At 45.2% G+C, this 21,249-nt stretch overlaps 1 protein-coding gene across 5 annotated transcripts in view; it reads right to left on the reverse strand.

Annotated features, from left to right (window-relative positions):
* Positions 1 to 16,344, reverse strand: part of SHANK2 (SH3 and multiple ankyrin repeat domains 2) — a 277,689-nt gene extending 261,345 nt beyond the window's left edge. For 3 of the 5 annotated variants that reach the window (XM_032110840.1, XM_032110841.1, XM_032110839.1), the window contains exons 1-2: positions 16,001 to 16,343; positions 8,556 to 8,673 (exon numbers count right to left, since the gene is read on the reverse strand). The gene's annotated coding sequence lies outside the window, so the exon portion shown is untranslated. Of the gene's footprint in view, positions 1 to 8,555; positions 8,674 to 16,000 lie in introns of all 5 variants that reach the window. The other 2 variants (XM_032110838.1, XM_032110842.1) reach the window with 2 other exon arrangements.
* Positions 16,345 to 21,249: the final 4,905 nt, after the last annotated feature.

Genomic DNA, 21,249 nt, shown 5'->3' on the forward strand with positions numbered 1-21,249 from the left:
ACTTGTAAACCCATGTCTTGCCAAGAGCTGGGAAAAGCTCTTTAAATGAGAGTATTTACATACTGCAAATTCATAGGAAAAAATAAATTATGCCAATCCTGGCTTCTTAATGAGACTGGGTATGTTACACAGTGGAGAAAGACACTGCCACTGGAAGAGTGAGCAACTGCCCTCTCTGTTTCTGCAAAAGGATTCTCTTAACACCCATTGGCAGACAAAAACCAAGTCCCCTCCCAGATGCTGCTTTTCCCTCTCATCAAGCAAAGGATCAGCTGAGCAGAAGCTCCTCTTTGTCTCAGAGCCTCTGATGCATCCCTAAATAAATCTCTGTGCTGTGAAATCCTCAGTCACTGCACATCCCCAGCGCTTCCTACTGCAGGAGGTTTCCCTTCCAGACATCGCTTCCATGTGTGGCTGGGCAAGACAGCAGGGCCCATGCACAGGCTCATCCCTCAGGAAAAACACCAACCACGAAAGGCAACGTGCTTTTCCCTCCATGGGAGCTCCAGTGGGGTTCTCTCCTACACCTCATCACTCATTTCTAACATGTTTGTAGGAACAAACTTCAGGGATTTCTGATCCTTTAAAAACTTTGGCTGAAGTTCAGTAGTAAATTCCAGAGCCATTGGAAAGTGGAAGGAGATGGATAAGGAAGGGAGGAAAGGCTGACAGCACAGTCCCACAAGCCGTTTTCCTGATCAAATCAATCGATAAAAAGCCAGGGTAACTCCAAGCCAACCCCAAAAAAGTGCAGTTGGTGATTTCCACACGGTTCAGTGCTGAGCAGTGAAGGGATGTGGCATTTTTGCAGAGTGCACTGTAGCAGTGGTAGCTTGGTTCAGGGAGCAGCAGAGCTGCAGCCGTGCCGTATTTATACGCCTCCCTCCTCAGCTCCTTGTCCCTGCTCTCTTCCCCCCGGCGAATCAGCCGGGACGCTGCCTCCCAAGCCCAGCTGCTGCCACTGCTGGAGGAAAGCCCGTGCTGTACCACTGCGGTGCAGAGGGAACATTCCCAAAAGATCTGACACAGGGCAAACCTTCCCCCAGATCTGGAAAAATGACAAAACGTTCCAAGAATTGGATGAATTTTAGCAAGCGGAATGAAAATGTCAAGAGACACCATATTTGGCCACATATTTAAAATTCCGAATAGAATTCCACACGGACCTTTTCAGAACTAAATATGAAGTCTACAGCTGCTCAAACACTTGCTGGAATGAACTCACATATTTGTGTCTCTCTTGGTGTTTTTGCTATGCTCCACTACTCTCATCTTTTTTTCCTCAGCAGCCTAAACATAATGGCCCAAATGCTTGTATATTGTGTGGTAGCAAAGAATGATCTTCAGAAGCGCCAGATGCTTTGTGCCTTCAGATTATTCACTGCTTATGGCAGCAAGTTCACGCTAGCAGCAAAAAACTAAATCCCAGAATGTAATTCCAATCCAAATCCCAACAATATAAATATGCACTGCTAATTTTATATACATTAAAGACAGAGAATCTCCACAGTCCCCCACATTGCCTCTTTGAAGGCACTTAAAGACACAACATATAACTAATAATATAATTCCAGATAGGTTTAACATCAGATCTTGCATTTTGGCTGCCTGATCATAGTAGGTTAAAAAAATATTCAGCTATGGAATGAAAAACCCCTCCTTCCTATGCTTATCTAAACATAAAATGGCAATATATTTAAAGTAGTAAGGACTACTGCAAATTATCAGCAATCAGTGATGAAAGAAAAATGTGGCCTCAATTCATGGCTCATAATTATTTCATTTCCCAAATACTGCAGAAATCCCTGATAACTGCTAAATAATAAAAGCTCTCCAAGGAGCCTGCAGGTGCTCGCCTTGGATGAAATTTTTCATGTAACTCCTCAGTTCTGTCCAACTCAATGAATTCAATCCTAATTTTTGCACTGAACATTTTCTGGTCTCTTGTTCTATGAGAAGGTGGAGAACTTTGAAACTCAGATTCACAGGAAAACTTGTACCCATTTCCTACCTATCCTGAAACTGGATGTTGAGCCTTAGCTCAAAGGAAAACCTGTTGACTATGTTTACCCAAAAAAGGCAGGCTGGTAGTTTTTTAGACTTCAGCACTTTCCAAGGGTTGTAAATGTTACCAGCTGTTAACCAAAAGAAAAAAATACTTCCAAGAAGTGAAAGAAATCCACAGATTCCAATTACCTAAAAGGGAGAAACAGCCTGAATCCACTCCCAGTAGCAGAATTCTGTGTTTGCTGTGTTTTTAGCAGTCCAGATGGCTCTGTTTTATTTACATGTCCCATCTAAACAATCACTGCTGTGTTGTGGCAACACTTGTCACTGTTGTGACAACAGGAGGGAGATCTCTCCCCTCAGTTACAAATCACAAATCACTGAGGGCAGCTGCAGCCTCTGCTTCTTTATCATCCCCTTCAAGACAGGAATTTTAGTGAAAGATGGGAATCTATTAACTTTGCTGGCTGAGCTATGCTAAGTGGAGAGAGATGAAAGATGAAGTAATGAAAGGGGGAGAGAGCCCAGCATCGTGACTGACCTGTGCAAGGACAGCCCTGGTGACCTGCTCACAAATGAATTATTCAGCTGCCACGTCTTGCCTGCAGCTCCACTGGAGTGAACACACAGGTCAACCCAACCCCATCCTGTTCAGTTCCTTGGCAGCCCATTCAGGTTGGTGAAAGTGGACAGGATTGTTAGTATTTGGGGGCATTGGGTTAAAAAAGGGTTTATATCACTAGCAGTATTTAAGTGAAAGAGAAATGCAAGGTACTTTAAAGTGCAATATTTCAAATAATTTTCAAATAAGTGTATCAGTCTCTCCTGGAAGATTGAACCATTCTTACTAAAACTACGACAGTCATCTCAATAATAAAGAAAACATCTCTGCTAATCTAAAATTTGGTGAAGGTCTAGCAAGGAGAACACCACACACATAACAAGCCACAAAGGTTAAGAGCTGCAGCCGTGTGATCTCAAGAAAACCATCAGGCCTAATTAAGGTGATGGCACACAGGTTTTCCATGGAGAAAATTATAAGCAAAACGAGTAACACAAAGGGAAAAGCACACACAACTTAAAAATTGTAGGTTGCTTGTCAAAATACAGGTTGTTCAGCTTCTCCCAGATCAAAAGGATCTGGGACATGGGACTCCTAACCCAATCCTAGATGAGATAGGATTCTGTTCTTTCCCTCAGGAGCACAGATAGCAACAACCAAGATTCAAGGAAGCTGGAAGCACAACAAATGGAAGAACATAGAAGCTTTCACAACTTAGAAATTAATAAGCGTATGTGCATTTTGGACAGCCACATGCAAGCAATGCATTAAGATAACAATCTTGGTTCAAAACAAGCAGGTACAAATTTTGAGTCTCCTTAACAACCCAGCATCTCCAGGGAAGCCACTGCTCCCAGGCAAATACATCCCTGGTAAAGGGGTGGGAGAAAAGAGAATAAAACTGACAGATGTACCCAAATCTCAAGGGAGAGCTCAAGCTGGACCAATAAAACCCATGCCAATCAAGCAAACTATACACTACTTATTTACCTTTGCTGAAATGCTCATTACAGGAGAATTACAGCTGGAAAAGAAACCCCCAAGAGGGCAGCTCCTGACATTTCATGTAAAGGACACTTGAGTCCAGCTGTCTCCAGTGGAGCAGCCGTGAGACAGGGCCGTGTCACGCACACTGCCCCTCGCTGAGCACATCATCCCCCGAGAGTGTCACCTGCGCTGCTGTGACACCCCCAGTGCTGCGAGATGAGCTTGGCTCTGATGTGCCAGCCCTGCCCTGGCTTCGCTCTGCACTGAGGCTCTTTGCTGTACTGGCTCTGGGTGCTGAATCAAAGTGCTGAATTTAAGGTCTGGGGAGAAGTGAAAAACGCTGTCCCTTCTCTGAATCACCACAGAGTGAGATTTCATTTACTAATACCAACAGAGCATCTGAGCCACAGATATAAATTCCTTGCTCACATAACATATTGCAGCAGAGTTATGCCAGGCATCAATTTATTTGTTTGGATTTTCCAATAAGTATCTGCTGCACAGAGCACCACCTATTCTTTCCACAGGGGGTTTATTTAGCACTGCATCCCTTCTCATCTGATCAATGCAATTTAAGGTCTTCCATTTGTACAAAGTTGGCACTGCCTAGAGTACACAAAGTACAATTAAAGAAAGCACATAGATTTTTCTGTCACTTTCAAATATGGGCCACTCTGTCTTTTGTCATGTGTTTCTTCTATTCAGTTTGTTCCCTTCCCTGGCACAGGTTAGTCAGTCTTGCCCACGTGACTTAGTTTTGTTATCCACAGAGTTGTTTGCTTAACCCCATAAAAACTGTGAAATAATGTAATACTAAGAAAATTTATGCCCCAAAAGTAAGGTATTGAAGAAGTCATACACACCTATTAAAAGACACTCAGCTATTAAAGATCACTAGAGCAGCTCTACAAACGTGGAGATTGCTGTGTGCAGAACTGACCTTCCATGCTGCAAAAATGTATGTTAATATGCCCCTAAGCAGTATATGGCCCTGCAGCCTGGCAAGTGAACTCAAAAATTCAATATACAAAGGGTAGCTGCAGCCTCTGAGTGATCACTGCCTTGAGAAACAGAGTATTTTTATTCAAATGCAACCTCAGAGAGAAACAGCCCTTCCTTTCCTCGCCCTGAAAAGACAAGGTGTGTGACTGTGAGGAACAAAGCAAAAGTAATGTGCACCATGTCACCCTGACCTGAGACACAATTCTAAGGTGCACCACAGAAAAAAAAATAAAAGAGAGAGAAAGTCCCTGGAACTTCAAAGAGTACATTTGTGTGTGTGAAATACAAAGACACTCATTTGCTGGAAGATGTATAAGGCTTCCATTAAGCAATTCTTTAATCTCCAGGTGACAGAGAATGCTTTCCTGGTTATGTGAAAGAAAGAAAGAACAGCAGGGAGCACAGAACAGTTGCAAAAGCCACTATTGGCAATAATCCAGAGTAAGATCTGAGCAGCCGAACCATCCTGAGCTATCCCAGGGGATTCCCACGAGTGCTCTTCCTCCAAAGAACAGCTCTGGGTCCCATTTCCTACAGGGAAGGAACCAGGGGTTGTCTGTGGAGCTGCAGCAAATAGCAAAACTTAGGTCACTCTCCAAGTGTTTCCAGCTTAACTTTTGACAAGGTTTGGGAGAAAGCTGAAGGGAGGAGAGAAGCTGGTCACAGGCAGCAGCAGGAGAGAGATGACTGGGAAAGGAAAAGGCATTTTGAATAGGAGGTTGATTAACATGAAGTGACATGGGCAAAACCAATTCCAAACACACAGCATTGGAAATGGAGCTAATTATTCCCAATCCAGAAAGACAGTGTTGTGCAAATGTCAGTTTTCCATGCTGCATTCACAAGAATAACTGGGATGTCGGGAAAGAAATAAAAACCAAAGTCAAATATATTAAATCATGCTATAAATATGTGAAACTCAGGCCCAGCCCTTTTCTTTTCCTGCCTGGACAGCAGCGTGGTGTGAGTGGCTGCATCTCCACAGCACCTCAGCTCCAACCAGCCCTATCTTTATGATTTTCCTATTGGCGTCATGAACATGATGGCATTACCAACCCCAGACAAACTCGGAGATCCTTCAGAGGACAAATCACATGAGCATCTCGTGTGCCTCATTAATACTGCTAAACACAATAGGAAGCAACCTGAAACAAGTATCATCACTTAGTGCAAACAGGATCAGCTGTTAATAACCTGTTAGCAGCACAATTAGCAAATTGGTTATTCATGCTCATTATCCATCGTTCAATTTGCAAACAATGTTGTGAACAGATTAGAACACAACCTTATCAGTGGAAGTCCCACCTGAGATGTAGTATTTTCTATTAAGAGCTTACCAAGTTTCCCCACAATGCACTGAGGTTTATTTTTGGACTTCCTAGAAGCTCTGAAAACCTGGCATCCATCAAGGCATCATTTCATAGGGAGAAAATACAAAAAAAGTCAATTTCTCTTTCTCCCAAATAAAGCACAATTCCTAAGAGCCTTCCAACAGCCATTGTGCTGGCAGTGCTTTGTTGCCAGCTTTGCTGAGGTTTTCCTTCCACACTGAGCAGAGAACAGCAAGGCTGAGGTGGACACACTCCTCAGTTCAGCAGCTCTCAGGTGCAGCAGTCTGAGCTTACCCTGGTCCTGCTCAGAGAGCAGCAGTGGAAATCTCCTTGCACTGCTCCCAGAAGACTCTTACCCTTATCAAAAGCTTTGTCTTTGTAGTCACATTCTGCAAAGCCCACACAGTACAACATCCACTGTGCAAAAATGTACTTTATCCATTCTAAACCAAACCTCAAACCCAAATTCCAACTACAAATTCCAGCTTTCAGCTCTCATGGTGCAGAGCTCAATGAACAACGGTTCCCAACTTAATCCACGACCTCCGTGATATTGCAGCATATTTGCCCTGTTGGGAAAGTCCTTCCTTAAGCATCAGATACTCATCCAGTATAGACTTTAAAAAATAAAATCAGACCAATTTTCATTCATATTGACTGCACTTTATAAACTGCTTTATAAAGACCACTTAAAGTGGGTTGGGGTTTTTTCACTTGGGATAAATTGCATGTCAGTCCTGTGGGTAAGACAAACTAAAGCCTAACTTAAATATATATTTTTTTGCCATAATAAAATTTATCATTTATAGTTACTTACTGAGAGAGTACAGTAGAATAAACTGTTTACAAACAAATAAAAAAAAATCCAAATTTCAAACTGAAAAGCTAAAACTACCATGTAGTTCGAGCAGGTTTTTAATCTTAAAAAGAGACTAAGTAATTTTCAAAGCAGAAGCTGGCAGACTGGAGACAAGCTGAACAACTAAACAGCAATTTCATAAACAATTCAGCTGCAGCCAAATGCTGAGAGGGCTAAGAAGAAAACAAATGAAAACAGAAATTGCAACAACATTGTGGAGCAAGGCTTGGGTTAATGATTACACTCATATGGAGCATAAATTATGAAAAGTTTTTATTTAGATTACACTTCACAGGACCATTTCACACTTCCGGATGACCAGTAAGGGAATGTTGATATCTGAAGATCTCAGCAGGATATTCTTTTCAGTTTAGGTTAAAAATGATAGACTTTTAATACCAACAAATAGCAATTAAATGAATATACTACTGTACATGTCATTTTGGACTACACAATATTCTGCCACTCTGAATAAAAGACATAAACATGAGCAAACTGTACCAAAAAATTCAATATGTATTTTCTCCTAAAAGGGTATTAGTGAGAGCCAAGCTGCTGCATTCAGCATAATTTGCACTGTATTTTTATCCCATCTGGTTTGGCAAGTAAGGGAGCTTTGCAAAAAAAAGGGAAGCAATAAACAGTTTGATGAGTTTAATTTAATGAAGTTTTATATCTTCTTTGTCAATCTGAAGTCTCATGGGAGGAAAGTTTCAGAGTAATCCTCAAAGTTTTAGCCCAGCTTTGTTAACAAAAGAGAAAGCCATATCAAACAGGTGGGTTACCACAGGAGAGAAAATTTCAAGATGTTCAAGTTTTCAGCTGAACTTTGAAAAGGCTCCTTTTTCTCTTTTCTGCTTTGAGACAGAAGAAGGTGTTTATTTCGGGAACTCATTAAAAATGAAGATCACGTCCTCTATAGAAGGGGAAGTGCAAAAGCCACCAGTCACCAACAGTGTGACATACACACATTTGGGATTAAAAATATCATCCCCTGGAAAACAAAGAAACAGAGCCCCATGACCCAGCTCCATGGGATATCAGGCACTGCACTGACATCACACAGCTGTGTGGGAAATACCACTCTCCTCAGGAGAAAAATGGGGAATACAGTGTGATTGGGATATCATAGGGAGGGAACAGAAAAAAGGAGAATAAAAAAGCAAAATACTACCTTGGACTACTTTTTTTTGGTTTGAATCTTTCGGGGACCTTGACATATTTTCTTCCATGTGGCATTTAAGGGCTGCTCTCTGCATTAACACTCGCAGTTTTGAAGTCTGAATATTGGCATAAATAACCAACTTCAGCAGAACTGCTGACACCAGCTGAGGGCCTCCAAGTAGGGAAAACAAACACTTTCATTCCTCAAGTGTTCTCCCTGGATTTTGAAGTGTAGAAATTTCACTTGGCTTTATCCTGAACATTCCGTTTCCTTGACTGACAGGGGAAGCAGCATTCACAGTGACACAATTTTCAGACCTGACTGTACAAGTGCAAAGGCCAGAGGAGAAAAGCAAAGTTTGCCAAAAGTTAAGCTGCTCCGTGATAACATTTTCAAATATTCATTTAGGGTGATCCTTACTACCAGGTAAACGTGACCCTGATGGCAAAGTGGTGCATGTTTGCCTTCCCTAACACCACGAAAAATGGTGAGCTCAGTTCAGTTTTGCAGAAAACAAGGAAAAACCAGCATCCACAGGTGTGAGACAGCTCCTGTGGGGTGAAAGGCCAGGAGCAATATGCAGTGCTGACCCTGAGATGGCTTTTTCCCCATGAGAAGCCTCTGTGCCCCCTGTGACCTCACCTTGTGTCCACAAGCGGAGCGGTTCCAAAGGCACCCACGAGCACGAGCCTGCTCCTCTGTCCTGGTGGGACGGTGCCTTCCAACAGTGAGAGAATGGATCCAAGGAGATGGAACAGAGCTGGAAGCAAAAAGCAGGAAAAGCATTACATTTCTGTGAAGTGGTGTCTTCCCAAGCAGCTTTCAGGCCCATTTCAGAGATATGATGATGGCAAGTGGAACAGTTCCATTTCTTCCCTCAGGATCCCACAGCTGGCACATCCTGCTTGTCCCAAGAGGAATTACATCCTTGTAACCTGCAGCAGAGAGGCAGACAAGCCTGTCTACCAAAAAGCATTGCCATTCCACTTGAAACTTTTCATCTCTGCCAGGTCTAACCTGAAGAAGGTAACAAGGGTAGGTGAGCAGCAGCAGTAGGAATGGGTATCATCTGGCTTATGTTTTTCAGGCTGTAACAAGCCTCAGAAAACCATATCCCAGTATTTCCTGGAGAAGACAGAAATTGTCCACTCCACCGCACTGATGGCAGCATCATTAAAGTAATGCACAGAAACAAAACTAATAGCAATGTACTACACCCAGTCAGGTCCTAGGAGAATGTTGTCTACTTGGATAGAGATCATCTCAGAAGTCGGGATGTTTTTGTACAGCCAGAATCATTCAGATTGGGCTTCCAAACCTGCTGTCAGAAGCAATGGCCACAGACACGAACACATGCCAGGCTAAATTAAGGGGCCAAACTGCTGAGCTTGCTCCAGCAATGCCATGCTCTGAGGGGCATCCTAGAGGAAAGCAGCTGCTCTGAAGGACCTACTGGAAGATTTCCACAGGCCAGGCCACTTACCTGCCTGGTTAAAAATTACTCTCTCTGGAAATATCTAAGCTGTAAGGACATGCCCTGGGAGTAATCCAGAGGCTGGCAAGTGGCACAGGTTTTATTACACTTCCTTTTTGATCAGATCAGATCTTTTGAAAGTCCCTCTCTGGAGAGGAGGTGACCAGTAGGAGCAGGTGTCCCATTCTTCCCCATCTGCAGCGTGGCAGTGGGAAAGACTCAGGTGGGAATGTTCTGTGGCGGAGGAACTCAGTACACTGGGTTTTGATCAACTGAAAAACATCTCCCTGTGTGACAGTAAAACATCTGAAAATAGCAGGGAGACGAGAAAGTGTTGATACACATCAATTTTGATCAAAATGTGACTTAACCAAAACTCAGCATGGTTCTCAGTGACACACTCTATTCACATCACTTTCCTTCCCTGGAAAAGTTGCTTTCAAAATATATGAGGAACATCAACATAATTCACTACCAGGCCACTGCACATCACAGTTTCTGCCACCAGCCCTCATTTAATATTGGTTTCGTGGGATTTGTGCACAGGCTTTTCTCATTACTAAAGCTTCTCCATGCACCCAGAAAAGTCTTATTTCAAATTCTTTCATTGCATGCTTTGCTTAATTGAAGATTTTGGTTAAAACATTCAGTTGGAGCTGGTGTATAAACACACCATCAGTGACACCTCAAGCTACCAAGACTTAGGTCCAGCTTTCTTACTAAAAAATTGAGACAAGACATTTAAATGCTCCCCAAGAAGGGGAGAATCCTTTACACCTAAGTCAACATCATAGATTTTCAGGGGCAAAACTGACTAACTGTGACTTTTACAGCTTAATGAAGAAACAGAGCACCAGTTCAATCAGAAATGCAGGAAGCCAAAGGGTGTATTGGGAGTAAAGCTAAATTTGGGAAAGCATTTTATATTTGCTACACGGTTGGGAAACCGAGACATCAGTTTTCACTAGAAACAGAGATTCTTTTACCAGCAGGATTAAATAAGTGGCATTTTAAGGACTTCTTCTAACACTTGTTGCCTTTTCCACTGCAAACACTTTCTCCCTGGTTATGACTAACTCTTGGTCATTTCTCTCCATCTCTACTTCTCTTTTTCTTTAACATCTGCCCTCTTTCTTCCTTTTCCTCCCCTACATTTTTCTGTCAGTACTCCAGTTGGGCTTCTTTCCAGCTGCTACAACCCATCAGACCACCAGCTATGAGAAATGACCCAGGAACAGACCCCCCCCCCTACCAGACACAGCAATGTGAAAGTATCAACTGCAGAATTCAAACTACTCAAGATGCACAGTCTCTTCTCACATCCCCAGGTAAAATTCATTAGAGTGGAATGGTTGGATGATTTGAAATATTTATATTGAAGCGATAACAGAAATTAAAGGAGGAATATCTTGATAATCTGATTAAGGACTAATGAATATATTCTCTGTTACACTCTGGTGATTGAACTCTAAATTTGAAGCTGCTGGTTTCACAGCTTCAGAGTTTAACTAACTGGTTTTCTGAGTTCACTTTCAAAATTTACTCAGACAGAGCAAACATCCCCTGTTTGTAATTGAAAGGATGTTAGTCCCAGAAGTGTACTTCCAACTGCCTCCTCATTACAATTCTCACATGTTGTCACCGCTGATATTTTGTCAGCAAAGTTTAATTAAACAAAAGCACTCGTGCACTGTGAGTCTGAAATGGCAGTGATGAGCTGGTGAAGTGCAATGGTGCTATCAAAACCCAAATCAGCGATATTTAGAATCCAAATATAGGAATTTAAAGGCTCCATTTCTGACAGTGAGTCTGGTCACTCCCACTCTTTTTTTTGGAGCCAGCCTGGTCAGTCCCACTCTGTTTTGGAGAGGAGCGAGCTCAGCACGTGGGAGGGAGCTGTGCCTTTTGGCCCTGGGGATGGAGCAGAGCCACTGGCCTATTTTACTGAATTGTGGAGGCAGTCACAGTCTCTGGTGCCTGTGAGGTGGTGCTGGCACAGCGCTGACTGCACAGCTCAGCACCCCCTCATTAGGCATCCCATTGCTCAACCATGCACAGCTACCAAGATCCTCCCCGGTGCTCCCAGTGTCCTGAGCACAATGCACATTCCTCACGCGCTACAGCAGGAGAATCCATGCTCCGGAGCGAACACGGGCACACCGCCCTCTCCTGCTTCTTCTCATCACAGTGTCCTAAGTGGTTTCTTTAAAAAGCATTGTTTGGGGTTGTTTTCAACATACACCTTTGACTTTTAATACAGAAATTCCTTAGAAGCAGTGTTGAGTGTGAACTTCATCTCAGGCATCAGACGGCTGTTTGTGTCCTAGCACAGAAACCAAAATGCTTTTCCAGATATCCCTGGAACTTCAGTCCAATCCACAGTTTGTCTTCCGTTCCATCTTGTTATTTAGCAGCAGATCTTTTATTTGTGCCACCAGAACTGCTGCACACTGGTTTGCCCTCCTTCCTGAAGAAGGGACACGTTAAAGCTGCTACACTGAGTAGCAGCGGCACTTTCGGTTCGCTCCCAAGGGGTCCCGACTTTGCGTTTGTAACCACGGTGTAGCACATCCAGCAGCACACGGGCCTTGCAGCACTGCTGCTAATCCTGTTTCCAAAGCTTTTCCAGAGAGGGAGAGCTGTTACACGCTCTGGCATCTGATGCAGGGCAACCCTGTGCTGGCTCCCAGACTCACTGACTTGAAGGCAGCCTATTAAAACAAGCCCCGAGTTCCGGGCAAGCCATGCATAGCAAAGGCACATTCCAGGCCCTGGCTTTTTAACGTGAGTTCAACCTCATCTGCTTATCCTTAAACGTGCAGCGGCTCCTCCGTCAAACACGCACACTCAGCCTCTCTGAGACGGCAGTGACAGCCCCTCCACAGCCGCGCCAGAACCCGGGAATTCTCATTCCCAGCACTCCTGTAAACTGCTGGCAAAGCGCCCGCGCCGTATCCCGGGCTGCTGACTGCTCCACACAGACACTCCCAGCCGGATCCTTCAGCTAACACAAAGCTCTGTGCCAGGGAAACCGAAATCTCGGGGCAGCTACACTGCCAGCTGAGCTCAAAAGGACATTATTTTCTCCCGGTTTCCCTGTATTCCTCGAAATCTGCAGGCTCCCGTCCACATTTCCCTGGAATTTCTGGAATGTGTTAGACGCTCTGTTCACAAATGATCACGATGAGTTCAGTGCTGGCAAAACGACTCTGTAGTGAGAATATACCACGCCAACTTTGTTCATGTTTAATTTTGAAACTTTCTGTTGAAGTATGAAGACTGAAGAGAGAAAAATGGTTAGAAAAATCACTGTCATCATATTTTTCATTTATTGTTCTTCCCTGGATGAACTGGGGGGAAAAAAATAAAGCAAAAAGCAAAGAGCAGTGCTGAAAGCAGTTTATGTTCTCAGAATTCGTGGTTTGCTAATTCCAGGTGTAACTTCTCAGGCAGGTAGGAAAATTGGGTTTCAAAAATCATTGATTTTAGCATGAGGGTGTTTTTTGGAAGTTAATGACATGCAAACCATTATGCATAGATTTACATTTTTGATTAGGACAAGATTGAGAAGTTAGAAAATAGAGCAGTGATCCTCCTGCAGGTCTCAGCAAAGCTGTTTCAGGTCTGCCAGGGACATGAATAACTAACACAGAAAAAATAAGCAAAGGTCACAAAAAGAAAAGGATTAAAAGGCTGAAGATAAATAACTTGTCTCCACTATCCTCATCACCAAGGAGTTCAGGCTATCTAGGATGCCTACTTTTTTAATTAATGGAAAACTAGTTTGACGGGAAGACCTACGTCACGCTGGGGCTCTGAGGGGCTTCTCTGGAAACTCAGAGTTCTCTTACACTGAGAACACTCCTCCAGCCCCCAGCAGAACAGGCTGGCCTCAGGAGCCGTGAAACTCAAGTCTGCCACTGAAACCGGAGTCAGAAACTTGATCGAGCTAATGGAGTCTCTTGCATAATTCACTTTCTCTGGAGCGCTCCAGGCTGGTCTGGGAAGGAGCACCACAGTTCCCAGCCTTCCCCCAACAGACACTTCCTAAAGCTGCAGGACCTCTCCCTCCAGGAGCACAGTGCAAGCAGCAGACCCTCAGATGTATTTTCATGGGCTCTTAATTCTAGTTTACTGCAGGACACCTAGAAAAGGTGTGCAGGAGTAATGCTGCATTGGGCCAGTCTTCGAGCCTCCCTACCTGAATTCAGCTGCTACTTTTTGCAGCTTTAATTCTTCTTCTGGGCCAACCCACTGTGGCTAGAGAAGAAACACCAAAGCTCTGCTGTAGGTCGGAGGGGCTGCAGAAAATTACTGCAAATACCTGATATATGTAAGTGCTTCTACCTGATAGATGTAAGAGCATATGGGCCATCAAATTTGGGACTGGGAACAAGTGGTGGCATCCAGCAACAAATCCAAAACCTTTACCAGCAGGTACTCCAGCTCACTGAGTGTAGCTGCAACTTTTAAACAGCACAGGAACTTGGAAAGAAAGGGTGGATCCATATTTCACCCTTTTCTTGCTGTCTTGTCATCTAAACCTGTGCATCATAGAATTATAGAATGGTCTGGCTTGAAAAGGACTTTAAAGATCATAGCTACATGCCTCAGGAAGAAAGTGGGAGAGATTGAAAACATTATCAGTTACCACCTCTACCCTGAAGAATTTCTTCAAATAACACACAAAAAGAAAAGCCCCACCACTAATTCCCTATTTGTTTGGCAGAGAGATGAGGTACTGTAAAATCTACATTAAGGTCTCACTCTGCTGAATTGCATTTCAGCCCAGTTACCTCCCCAGACTCGGATTGTTTTAATGTGTTATTGTGCTTTTAATGTAAGCAAAGGAGAGCCATTCTCTTTCACAGTTAAGTCACAACCTTGATCCACAAATAGCTTTAAACAAAGGTAGCATTTGTTTTTGAAGACTTTTTTTTTTCCCTCCCCTGACAGAAAGTCCCTTCAACAAGGCAGGTTATTCTGAGAGGACTTAAACAGAGCCAAGACCACAGGAAGAAGGGAAGATGTAAAAAAGGGAAGGATGTAAAAACTTTCAGGAGAAGAATCCATTCACCGGTGCATTCAGTCACGTGCAGGGAGGCTGTGTGACTTCTTCTGTGTTAAAAAGCAAGGCGTGATTCTATTTCCCACTGCTTTTACTACTGCGGGAAGCCCTTAGAAAGCACTTTGCCACTATCCACATTTATATTTCCCTCTCCTACATCATCCTGCCGCTCGCGGCCCTACGAACAGCGTGAGGGCAGCTCGCTCTGCGTTTGAGCGAGGATTTAGCCTTCCTCACATCCTCGCTTACTTCCTGCATTCTTCCCTCCTTGCGAAGAAGCCACGATGCCCTTGTGCCCCCCTCAGCCTTCCTGCCCTCCACCCCCCCACCGTGAGCACCGGGTCCCCCGGCACCGGCCCGTCCGGCCCTCACCGCGCCCTCCTTCCCTCAGTATCCCCTGCCCATCCCCTCACCGCCCCATCCTCATCCCCTCACCGCGCCCTCCTTCCCTCAGTATCCCCTGCTCATCCCCTCAGCGCCCCATCCTCATCCCCTCACTGCCCCATCCTCCTTCCCTCAGTATCCCCTGCCCATCCCTTCACCGCCCCATCCTCATCCCCTCACCGCGCCCTCCTTCCCTCAGTATCCCCTGCCCATCCCCTCACTGCCCCATCCTCATCCCCTCACTGCCCCATCCTCCTTCCCTCAGTATCCCCTGCTCATCCCCTCAGCGCCTCATCCTCATCCCCTCACTGCCTCATCCTCATCCCCTCACTGCCCCATCCTCATCCCCTCACTGCCTCATCCTCATCCCCTCACTGCCCCATCCTCATCCCCTCACTGCCCCATCCTCATCCCCTCACTGCCCCATCCTCATCCCCTCACTGCCCCATCCTCCTTCCCTCAGCGCCCCCTGCCCATCCCCTCACCGCCCCATCCTCGTCCCCTCACTGCCTCATCCTCATCCCCTCACCGCTCCATCCCCATCTCCTCACCGCCCCCTCCCCATCCCCTCACCGCCCCATCCTCATCCCCTCACCGCCACCTGCCCATCCCCTCACCGCTCCATCCCCATCTCCTCACCGCCCCCTCCCACTCCTCTCACCGCCCCCTCCCCATCCCCTCACCGCTCCATCCCCATCTCCTCACCGCCCCATCCCCACCCGGCAGCCGGAGCAGGAGGTGCCGCTCGCCTGGAAGGAGTAGCCGGACCTCCCGCCTCAGCCGCGGGCTGGGGATGCGCCTCCGAAACTCCGCCACCGAGCTCAGCGGAGCCCTTCAGGGGGTCCCGCGGCCGCGCCTCCTCCCCTCACGCCCCGGTTCACCTGCAAGAGGGGCACAGCGCCGGTCCCTCGGACGGGGCAGCGCCGCGATGCCCCCGGCACCAGCAGCCGCCGCCGCCGCCGCCTCCTCCGGCTCGCCGGGGCTCGCCGGGGCCGCGTTTCCCGGGGGGCCGGTCCGGGGAGCCGCCCCCCGGCTCGCCCGGCAGCGCCCGCCTCGCCGCCCGGGCCGCCCCCTGCGCCCGCCGCCCTCAGCGGCCGCTCCCGCCCAGGGCCGCGTTCCCGCCCCGGCTGTGCCCCCTCAGCGCCGCGGGGCCGGGGGTACCTGCGCGTCCGCGGGGCGCCGAGGGCTGTCCCCAGCTCGGCCCCTCAGCCAGCGCTGCTCCCCGCGTGCTCCATTTTCTGGCTTTTCTCTAATCCTGCTGCCCCGGGACCGGCCTGAGCACCCTCAGCTGGGCGGGAGCGTCCCGCGCATCCCGGCACGGGGCGGCTGTCCAGAGGCTCCGCTGGCAGCCCCGCACTCCGCTGCTGCTGCTGCGGCTGCTGGGGGTGAACGGCTCCGGCAGAAACTTCTCCCGACACGCCGGTTTCCTAAGGAGTGGAAGGCGCCAGGCTCAACGCAAGCGTGCGGAGGGCGCGGGGAGCACAGGTGTGGAGCTGGGGGCAATCCCGGCTGCAGATGTGGGCAGGGATGTGCTGGTCCCACGCGCTCCGACTGCGCCGCTGCTGCCGCTGCTGCCGCTGCTGCCGTCTCCTCACATCTTCCCAGCCATCCCGCACCTGCTTCCGGGGGCAGCCAGGGCTCGGCAGGGCATCCCAAAAGCACCGCACGCTGTCACGGCACACGCTGGATCTCACACACTCATTCCGAGCTACGATCTCTGCCCAGGCACTGGAAGGACTGGGAGACGTGAGAACCACGGTCCGAGTCCTTGGTGGATGCAACAAAGTTGGGACCACGGTAAAATGTCATCCTCAAAACATCTTGGACTCTTTTATCTCCATATGACACCAGCTTTGAATCAATAATGCCATTTAGAGCAAATCTCAAGTTACTCCACACAACAATATGGATTTTAGACTACTTGAAGGTGCCAGCCTGTAGGCACAATGACCCTCACGACATTTTTTTCTATAGAAGCCATTTCGAACTGCACAGAACAGAAAATGCACATAAGTATTTTCAGTAACTCACTTTTGGACTTCCTGAACTGCTTTGTACAGCTACCAAACTTTTTACCACGGTAGCTGTTTTTCAAATAAGAAATGTCCTTGAAAAGGAGAGTATTGTTTAATATATCCAGAGCAACTCTGTTACCTCATGAATATTAATGAACACTCAACGGCGTGCCATGAAAATAATTTTCATGCAGGAGGACCTGTGCACATAGGTGCGTTCACTGGCAAAGTTCACACATCATTCTCCCTTCTGGTTGCAGCTCCCTGGTGAAACATGGACGTTTTAGATATAGTGAAGGATATTGGGAATGCCAAGCTCTCAAAATGCAACCTCCTGATGGGAAATTAAAAGCAAACAAAACCGAGGAGAATTAAGCAAGCAAACAAAGCAAAAGAAGACTATTTGGCTTCAATGGGAATTTCTTACCTCTTCTGAGCTAATTTATCCATCCCTACATTTTGCTCTTTAAATTTTAAAGCATCTGAACATTTGCTCTGTCAGTCGAGAAAAAATGGACTTACTTAAACTCATGTTAGATCCCCCGGGGATATCACGGGGAAAATAGGACAGCAGTGCTTAGGAGAAAAACTTCATCTACAGCATCTTTTACAATTAAAAACTTGCAAACAGTGAACAGCAACAAAAGAGAAAAAAACCCATAAAAACCAAGAGTTTTTCATTCATTTTTATGCTTTATTTCAAAACTCGATATTGTAGTCAATGACCAGTGTACAAAAAGGGGAAACAAAAAATATTTTTATTGACATCTAATTCATCAAATTCCACATGAAAAGCCTCAAAGTATGACCAAATTAAACAGCACATATTTTTGCCATGCCTGAGATGGAAGAGAAACTCAGCATCCTTCAAGTATGTTCTAAATACTGTTGGAAGCACAAATTTACATCCCCTAAATTTGGACTGTGATGTCTAAAACTTTTCCTCGTTAAGTCCTGCCAAAGCTTTATCCATAATTAAATAAATTTTCCGTTTCCAGATGTTTAGGTTTAGTCCTTTAAAAAAACATTAGGGTGACCCTCAGGAGCTTCTTGAGCCAAGAAAACCAGAGCAAAGCAGCTACTCCCAACTACGACCAGTTGCCTGAAAAACTTGGAAAGCTGGGACATGGTATTAGGAAATTTTGTCTGTGACATTTCATCCTTCAAAAATAGGAGGTGGAGCAAGAGCAAATCTCCATATTTCACAGAAATTACACAACTGTGCAGCTCCAGGGAACTTCCTTCCATGGGTACAGTTGATTATTAATTATACCAGAGAATGAACATTTTGTAGGCTGAGAGGGGCAGGTGAGATGAAACCCATGGTTCTTATTCATAGCAAAGGAAGTTTCAAGGACTTTTTAACCTCTCGTTTCAGATAAAGACCTGGTTTCAGTGCAGTCTGGTAATTCTGAAGGCAAGCCCAGCATTTGGCTTATTATAAGATTTTTAAAACTCTGTCAAACAGAGCCTGCATCAGCTGAATGACAAGAAGTTGAGGTAGGACTAAAGCAATAATGTGCCTGACTCCAAATCCAGATTTCTTGTACAGGAGGTAAAAAGTGAAATATTTTGTTAAAAAAGAAATACCCCCTACATATTCCTTCGCATTTCATAAGTTCCCAAAATGCTCTAGTTGTATAAATTAGCTGGGAATTTTATTTAGCATTTTTTGCACCTTTTCTAAACCCTGTAAGAAGTACTCTCATGGCCAAATTAAATCTTTCAAATCATTATGAAGAATGCTTTTGCTTACAAGACAAGGTCTCAACCCTCTCACTCGTAGGGCCCATATGACCTTGACCCCCGAATTCCCAATCCTTTTCTATGCTCTGTTCAGTACTCTGTGACCTCCTAAACTCTTTTTAGGTGGGATGTTTTGACATCTTTATCCCATTATTGTACTTTGCTTCCATACTTCTTCAGTAACTATTTTCCCCCTTCTATTCAGACATGGTTTATCAGTTGGCCTTAATAAGCCAGCTTGTTAAGCTTAAACCAATATAAAGTTAAATTAATGCAGAATTTTTTTTTTCCTGGGTCTGTGAATAGATTCCTCCAGCAGTTCTTTATGTTCTTCAAGAATAATAGGAGTCATTAAAAGCACCAGTTAGACACAGAGCTGGAAGAGGTGTAAAATACATGACTGTCTGCTGATGTAAGATTATTGTGCCCTTTAAGATAATAAGGCATTTAAATATAAAAAACTTTGTGTCAATTTTTACTAGGTTCCTTGCGCTCCAAGATAAAATGCTTTTTTAAATTAATGACTGACAAGGAAAGAAATCTGTTCCCCTTCCATTACAGATAAAATACCATGGAGTCATTTGGTGCAAGTTTCTTGCTGTTTAAAAAAGAGAATAAAAGGCTTCCCTAACTTCTCCTCCTTACTTCATTCATGTTGAGGAAAACAATTCTTCTACAAATTAGTATAAAAGCAAAAACTGTTATTATGCAGCAAAAATTAAGCAATAAGCCATCTAAATTTCCTGTACCAAAGGTTTGGGTGCCTTTCTTTTTTCTTCTGATGGTTTTGTGATTTGGCTTTGCTGATTTCCTTGGTTAATTCATTTCCTCCTCAGGTTACAAACACAATGACCCAGTGACACAATGGTTTAAGAGCTTGTCTCTACTTGGCCTGCTGTGTTGGACATCACCACGACCCCCCAGACCACTGGTGCCTCTCCAGTGCCCACAGGGCTTTGATTGCTCCACTGCCACTCCTTTTCCAGGGACAACAAGCAACGGGAATTGGATTGGCTTTGCAATGTGTGTAAACCGGGAAAAAATGGGTTTTACACATCCATATCAAAGGCATCTTGCTTAATGTGAAGCCCTGGAGGAGGAGTGTGGTTGAATCCAGAGCTGGGTCTCCCTCCTTCTCCTCCTCCTCTTCCCTGGAGCTCCCTCCTGAGCACGGGCCAGAGCAGCTGCACCCCAACCATCCCAACCATCCCTCCACATGAGCACAGCTTCCTCCAGCTCTAAACGCAGCTGTAAAATAATCTCCTCACTTTTATTGTTGTGTGCAGCAGATGTTGTGCTTCTGTGCCTCTGCCGTTCCCTGAATGCCTCTAATCAACGGGATTTACTGTCTGAACTAATTGAAATCAATGAGAACAATAAAACAGAACACAGCAACGGAAAACTGGAATTTAAATATGGTACCTCTGGCTTTTGCTGAATGTTCCCCAACTTACCTCTGTTCTTTACAGTATCTGGGTACTAATAAAACTGGAAGCCAGCAGTCATCCACGCACTCAGAAATAATCAAAGCAGCTCATTTACCACATTTTTTGCTGAGGACAAAGCTGAGTGAGTGCAGTGAAAGAAGATTCATCAGAGGTGTGTGTCAGTCACAAATACAGTGGAAAACAAGTGTTGCTCACCCTGTTCAAACGCATAGAGTTTCCCTCCCTATAAAAATATTTTTTAAAAGTACATTCCTCTCAAGAGAATTTAGCATTTAACTCTCACAGGAGCTATGCCAAAATGAAGCATCTTACACAAAGTATAAATTACAGACTTGGACTGCAGGGATCTGAAGAAAAGAGTGAAACATACTGGAAGTTCTTCCTGTTTCCACACATTAGCAGGCCTGTCTTAGGAATTAACATAACAGACATGCAAGGTTAATTATGTTGGCACCCACAATTACCTCACCCTTACACCAAAGCCAACTGCAGATATCTGAGATTCAAAGGTGCTGGAAAGGACAGATCCCTTTTGAATCTGAGACATCCCTGCACAAGGTGAGTTCAGGAAAAAAGCAGGAGAGGTGTTTGGAGGCTATGGTCCCAAATTCAGACTGGCTCTGCAGCTCTCAAGACCAGACCTACAACAAAAGCTTAAAAGAATGCAAATTCCGTATTCTGGCTGATCTCGGCATTGCCTCAGCATAACCTGGGAAAATCTGTGTTTAAATTTGAGTTTGGGAGATGTGCTCAGTGCTCTGCATGGGCTTCTGTGCAAATTTCTGGGTAGGAATGGACAAGTGCTCACTGAAATGCTTTAATGAAAACCAGATCAAAGCAGGACATTTCATACACAGAGGTTTCAGTGGGGGTCTGTACTCATAGCTAAGCAGTCTCATGGCAGCAATTTCCAAAGATACCACGGAAAGAATCAAAAAGGAAAGTCAAGTGTCATGTTTTTGATGCTTTTAGAGGGATTTCAAACAACTTCAGATGACAAACATTTCTATCCACTGCACTCCTGTTCTCCTATCAAGCCATAGCTAATTAGCTGTAGGCTGCCCTGCTGCTAACTCAGGAGACAAACCACTCGTGACTTGAGCAGATGTTCTCCTTTTCCTGCCAATAGGAATATTTACTAACTTTTTTGTGTGTGTGTTAAGATTTTCTGTCTCAAAACTTACTCCTCAGGATCAGGAAT

The sequence above is a fragment of the Corvus moneduloides genome, chromosome 6, assembly GCF_009650955.1.
Source record: "Corvus moneduloides isolate bCorMon1 chromosome 6, bCorMon1.pri, whole genome shotgun sequence".
In the NCBI taxonomy this organism is placed as follows: domain Eukaryota; kingdom Metazoa; phylum Chordata; class Aves; order Passeriformes; family Corvidae; genus Corvus; species Corvus moneduloides.